The sequence below is a fragment of the Aphis gossypii genome, unplaced genomic scaffold (genome assembly GCF_020184175.1).
Source record: "Aphis gossypii isolate Hap1 unplaced genomic scaffold, ASM2018417v2 Contig00278, whole genome shotgun sequence".
NCBI lineage: Eukaryota > Metazoa > Arthropoda > Insecta > Hemiptera > Aphididae > Aphis > Aphis gossypii.
The window spans coordinates 85,214-92,715 of NW_026083051.1; the positions used below are offsets into that span (position 1 = coordinate 85,214).

Here is a 7,502-nt window from a genome sequence, read left to right on the forward strand (position 1 = left end):
TTTTAGTAAATCTAAGAACAACAATTTATTCAAACACAAAAAATACACAAAACACTGCAGGTACAACACACTGTCGGTTACAAATGTCTGTAGCATAATGCACAAAATCAACAGTATACACTACCCACTACCCTCCTGTTAAGACCCCTCCGTGTTACGATCCCTCTATACAATACATTCCAGCTCTCCAGCTAAAACTGGTTTTAAACATCGCATAACAAACACACCAGGTGCGCCTATTGTATAATATCGCAGCGGCGACGCGTAGTTTGAGAACCCGCGGCTAACGGCACGTTCATGGCGGGCGGGTTTCGGGGGTGACCGGCCAGTTTTCGTTGCGCGAACTATAGCAGTTATTTTACATTAAACCAAAAATGGATAAATACCGCCGTGTATTATATATGGCCGCCGCCGCGGCGAATGAATCCGTGACGTCACACGTAATGTCAAGAATCACGATAACTAGCGAACGGATAGTCACAAGCAAATTTAAGTGGTATCATTTTTTTCGTTATAGTATGCACTATACTTTAAGCCAAAGAAAATTTTATGAGTTGGATGGTCCTTTAATAAAGCACCTTTCCTCCGTATAAGGTATAACCATACCTATATTCAATTCTTAACAATAAATAAGTATTAATTTGAAAAATACAGATAATCAAACTAATATTTCAGTTTCAATATAAAATATATATTTATCAGCATTTTGCATTTAAAACCGACAAATACGCGCTTAAAAAAAAATACAAATAATGCATTTATGAATAAAAAATGATAAAATATCGATGTATATAATAATATATAAACATATTTCTATACTAAAATGGAAGCTATTGGAAAACCTAAAAAAGTATGCAAAATCATAAATATCCTAACCCTAGAGTCTAGACTAATCAGCAGGACTAGGATTTGTATGCAATAAAAAATTGTAAAATATGCATTTTATTTACAAAAATATGCATTTTAATTTTTAAAAGATAAACACAAAAATATTGTTACAAAAAAAATATTTATCTATTGAAATACAGGTTGGCTGTTTGTCTTAAAAATAAAATAAAATAATTTAAAAATTAATAAAATTTATAATTCGCATTTACTACGTGTGTTACATGCTACGACTACATATTTTTTTAAATTTTCAAAAATAAATGATCGGCGATTGGATCGTATTATGGTTTTGTATTCACGGAAAAAAATATGTAGTTGATGTTACTATTATTATAATTATTCCAACTATATTTTATAGTTATATATAGGACAGCTATAATGTTAGTTAATAATACTATATTATTATAGTTATCTTATTATAGCTATGATAACTATAATATAGCAGTGACAACTAAAAAGTTGCAATAGGTTTTTAGTAAGAATTACTAAACGTTTTAGTTGATGAACCTAATATTTATAGTGGCTACAACTATATGATTTAGTTATGACTTATGAACATGTAATCTTTAAATACTTTATAGTAGAAACTACTATATGTTTTAGTTAACCTATCTATATTTTATAGTAGCTTATTTTATATTTGTAATCATGTATATCATATACCAATACAAAATTAATACATATATGTATAATATACATATATACCACTATATTAATAAACAAATCAGAAGTACCTAAATGTAAAAATGTTTTTTTACTTTTATTAAAATACAATTAGGTAATAACAGTATATTTCAATTAATATTAATACAAATGAAAAAATATATTAACTAAGTTATTAAAGGTTTTTTATACATTGGTACATTTATAATAATTATTACAAGTAGGAATTAATAATGATAAAAATACAACATACATATTTTATTTTGTTGGTATGAATGTTAGTCCGGATATGTTTACAGAATGAGTAGGAAATATACTACCCAATTGCTCCAAAGAAATACATATTAAATTTTTTGTCTTAACAACACTGAAGGCTTGAAAATGGTCATCAAAATATATAGTTTCATACATTTCACAAATGGTGAATGGATGCTTTTCATCAGTCATAAAAATTTCTTTAATTAAACCAAAAGATGGCATCATAGTATTTACCTCATTTCCATCAATAACGACACACATATTTTTACAATTATAAATTGTACCTTTGATATTTACCCAGGATACAAATGTAATATTGTCAACACATAAGTTAAACTTTTTATTTAAAAAGTTGATTCTATTATTGTAAAAATCTAATGTGAAAGAATCTAAAGTTAAAACACGTCCAAATTGTATAGGAATGGTATACAAATTATGATCAGAGGATAATAATCTGTATGACAATTGCAACTGCTGTTTCAAAGCCAGAGTGTATGCAATATTTTTGCGAGAAGTAATAGCATTAGCAGTATCTTTCAACTCTTTATGTTTGGCTTCGTACCTTATTGAAGAAAATATATTTAATGGTCCTGATTTTTGAATTATAAGTGGGTAATGTACCATGTGGTGATGCTTAGGTTTTAGTCCTATACGAAATAGTTTTAAATAAAGTTCATGGTGTTCAGAAATTAAACATTTAAGTAAAACTGTATCCTGTAGCCTGATCCATTTATGAAAAATAATATCAATTATTTGTTTAAGAACAATATATAAAGACCAAATCTCAGATTTTTCAGGAATCAGATCACCTATAATTAAGCCAAGATATCTAGTGAAGCATAATGATTCTGCAGCTGACATTTTTATAACTCCTAGTTTTAAATTTTCTGTTTATAGTAATGTAGGCCTATTACGAATATCAATAGGACCATAATTAAATGTTTCAATCCTATTGTTTAATGTATCTACAGTAAAATATTTAAATTCAAAAATCATATATTTTAATATCAACCCAATATCATATTTGCAAACACCCTCAAGCATGTCGTGCATAATGTCTACACTATAGTTGTCTATTGCACTAAAAGAAATCAAATCATTCCAAACACATTTTTCTTTTATGCCTGTTTGAGATACATCATTAGTGATTATGTCACAGTTATAATTTAGCGAATCTCTTAAATTATTATTATTTTGCACTAATTGATTTTGACATTCAGATCTAGAGCTTTTGCAGAATTGACAGGGATATTTAGCAATAAAACTTTCTGCAAATCCTAATATAGAATGTAAGCCAAGATTGTCACCTAAAATTAAACCAACTGAAAAAAATATTTTAAATATTTTATTATTTATTGTTATTTCAATCCCAGTTGTTTCTAAAAAGTTAAGTTCTGAAATCAAATCTTTAAATATTTTATCATTTCCATACTGTTTTTTGTCATCTGTTTTAAATAAAGAAACAAGTAGTATATGATTTAAGGAAGATGCTAGTTCAGGTGGTAAGCAAGCCAAGGAAATGTAAACAGCACCAAGTTTTTGGTTTCCTGCATGAGATCCAAGTGGATTATTAATATCCAAATCATCAAAGTACAAGAACAGGGGAAAAATAATTTTATTTTGGTGAAGTCTTAATTTTGTTTTCCACATCTCCGACTGAACAAAACTATACATTAATTTGCCATTATAAAATTCGAGTTCCTTAGTGTAAGTCAACAGCACATCGAAAAAGTTTGAATGTTCAAATATTTTTTTTAAAACATACCTTAAGGGAATCAGAATTATTTTGACAGGTTTTGGTTCTAAAACAACAATGCCATCACGAAGTCGATCATTTAACCTATGTGCAATAACAGTTTGGTTAGGCCGAATTAGTAAACCCATTTCTTCCAAAGTTTGTAATCGAAAATGTTCTGTTTTTAAACCATCAAAAGAGTGAGAAAGAGTTTCTAGAGAATTTAAGACTAGAGTTAGATCTTTAACTGTGTCAACATAATTATTATTTTGAATCATATTTTGAATTTTGTCTTTTATACTTATTAAAATTGAGTCATTAAAGTTTTGTACATCATCGAGAAGTGTTTGAACCATTTTCCGTGGTATAGCATTGTTAGTATACCATTTTGAAACCAAGTTAATTGCATTTTTATGTAAAATGTTTTTAAAATTTTCAAGAGTAAAAAAATGTGTACATTCTAAATTATCCTGAATAACATCCACTGTTTCCTCTGAGTTGATATCTATGTTATTGGATATGGTTGGCAAGTGTTTGTCAACATTAATTTGTTGATTAATTGTAATATTATTTGTAACTAAATCATGACTATTGATATGCTTTTTAAAAGAATCTATTGATCCAAAACATCGGAAACAATTTAGTTGTTTACATTCAAATATTTTTATGCTTTTAAGATCATGATAAATATTTAAATGTATTAAAAGATGACTAGATACCTCAAATTGACATTGACACAAAAAACATTTAAACATATTAATTAGTGTAATTTATTACAAATTATAAATACAACTTTTTTAAACTAAATCTTTATTCTTATAACAATAAATTGTCTTACAAGTTGTCTAAATCTTTAATTAAAGTCTTAACACTTAAAAATTTTTTTTCTCCTCTATTCTCTGGAATTTGATAAAAATATTCTTGTATAAATTTCCATACCTGCTCAGCTTCAAACGGGTACTTCAAATTAAGTGTATGGAAGCTTTTGAAGCACACGTCAAATGCTTTTAAAATTGTTTCCACTTTGTAATATGTTTCATTAACAACTGTGTAGAATGATAGTGGATTATTTGAAATGTTTTCATCCAAATCACTTTCACCAACAAAAACCACAAATGGCTGTACAGTTAAGCCTAATGAAAATGCCTTATTAATTTTATCTGAATGTACCTTTTTCAATTCATTAGCATTCTGAAAAAATTAAAACTTATTTTTAATTTTAACTTAAAAGTTAATTTGTAAATTATTTTATTTTATTTTATTTACATAAACATATTTACCGTAACATTTGAAATAAATGCAGCCGCTTGTTCTATCTTTGATGCCCTGATAGTACGAGAATTTTTCGATGGTTTTTGAATAACAATACTGACAGGCTGAAATAAATATGGTAAAATTTGAAAAACAGCAATATCGTCGTCACCTAAAAAAAATAATACAGGATACAATCAAGTCAGAAACATATTTTCATGTAAATAAATATCAACACATGCCAGGTCTATGCGGAGCAGTTAATTTGTCAATAAGACTTTTATTGATACTAATTCCTTTAATTTCCAAATATATTTTTAATTTTTCCTTGGAAATGTGAAATTTGTCAAATAGACTCATTTCTTTTCCAGCATACATATAATTAAAATCTATATCAATCTAAAATAATGAAACAATGAGTAAAATACAAAGCTCATCATACATTAAATACAATACTAACTAAAATATGACCAGTAGGTTTGCTAAGGGCTATATATGTATTCATCATATTGTTATTTGTGTCTTTTAATCGATATGAAGCTGTTTCTTTCCAGAGTTTATGGAGAGTAATGTCAGGTTCTATATTATTTTTGAGCCAAGTTAATGAGTCTTTATAATCTTATAAAACAAAATAATAAGAGTTATAATTTTAATTTTTATCAATATAAAATGTACCTACTATATATTTATAACCTATATTAAACAATACTATTATAGAAATAATAAAAACAAAAAATGAATAGTAATAAATTAATTAATGTTACCTTCATGATTCAAATTTATTTCTTGATCAGAAGACTTTGATAGATGCGTTTTCTTAATATTACTTATCTTGCTGATTTCCTTTTTAATATTACAAAATTTTCCATATAGTTTACCTCTATTGGGACTTATTATATTACCCTCTTTACAGTAAGGTATGAAATAAGTTTCTTCTGTCTCAGAAGGAAATAATTCTTCAATGCCTTATAAGTGAAAACAAAGATAACAAAAAAAAAAATGTTATATCTTAAAAACCTTCAAAATTACCCTTTGCTAAAATTATAAACCTTGATCTATTTAAAATGACTTGGGAGCGAATTTGATCTTTTATTATTACAGAAACTAGTTTATTTCTCATGGCCTCATTGAAATGTGATTTAAGCTTGTAATATTCTAATACAAATTCTCCATCTTGGTATTTGGATAAAATAGTTTTTATATCTGTTGCCCCAAAGAATTATTATTGTTCACAGTAGTTGTATAAGAGCATTCGGCAGTTGGAACTTAAAAAACGTATTAAAATATAGGTATTTACTATTTTATAATATTGAATAGCGTTTGGTTTTAACTTGGGACAAACAAAAGTAAAATCAAGAAGACAATATGCCAATACCTATATTATACGAGTATAGTAAGTATTGAATATAATACTATCGGTTATACTATGTAACATAATGCATAAAATATATTAATAAAATGATTTAAATACTGAGAGGTTACCAGAATGATCTTGGAATTCTTGGACTGCAGTTTTACAATTGTCAGATATTGTATCACATATTATGTTTTCTATATAATTAATATTATCTTCAGAGGTATCCATCGGAGCTAACTCTATTTCTAAATTATCCCAGTCAATTTCAGGTTTCTTTTTAGAATCAATAGAAACATTCTAAAGGTATAATAATAAAAAATTATATACATATATGTTATTTCATTTAAGACACAGACTCCAAATTTAAAAGTTTTGAAATGTTAAATTTTTTTTCCCTACTTTTTGTATTTTTAAATCTTCTAAATGTTTCAAAAATTTAGCTCGTTGACCAATTTTAGGCAACAACTCTTTTAACATGGTCTCAGTAAGATTTAATAGTGCTACTTCATCTATTTCTTGATCTACAAAATGAATAAAATTAGTTTTCAGATTTGAATAAGTTTGATTTTAGTTAAAATATTATAAAAATTGAAGTTTTATTAACAAAAAAACTTTATTTACAATTTATAGAATTTATAGAATTTTTAATTTAATTGTTGGTTGGAATATAAAAATATAAAAATATAATCTGTTGATAATAAAATAGAAATATTTTATTTAAATTATTAGAGACAATGTTTCTAATATAAATTATTCTTGGAAATCATTTAGGTATATAATATATATTGAACTAAGTAGTTTGGGCTTATAAAAACTCATAAGATATGTTTTTTAATCAGGTTCTTAAGTTATAGGTATACATACCTACAATAGATATATTATGTATTACAAGTCTTTAACTTATAACAACTACTTATAATTAAAGAATTTAAATTAAATAATACAACTATATAGGTACATTATAAATTATAATAGGTAATAGGTAGAATTATAGTATTATATACACACCTTTAAATATTGTTATTATTTCGGTTGAAAAACCCCATTGTTTCATTATATCTTGGGTGTATGAATCCATAATTCAAAAAAAGTATTACAATAAGTCCTATGTAATAATAATTTCGACATCAGTGTTTTATATGAAATTATCTAACTACATTTAATACTGCAATATTAAAATCGATAGTAGATATTATGCTGTAGCTGTATACATTATACGACTAGGTAGATACTGTTGATATTTTAATTTACATATTTAGGTAGCATTTACCTAACTAATAATTAAAAATTGACTGAATTAGACTTACCTCAGGTATAGAATCTTCAAACTTCCACGATCTCCAGTTCAAT

The 7,502-nt window shown here is 26.2% G+C and overlaps 1 pseudogene; it reads right to left on the minus strand.

The window, feature by feature from the left end:
• Positions 1 to 4,378: 4,378 nt before the first annotated feature.
• Positions 4,379 to 7,230, minus strand: LOC126553595 (uncharacterized; annotated as a pseudogene).
• Between the last annotated feature and the right edge of the window lie 272 nt (positions 7,231 to 7,502).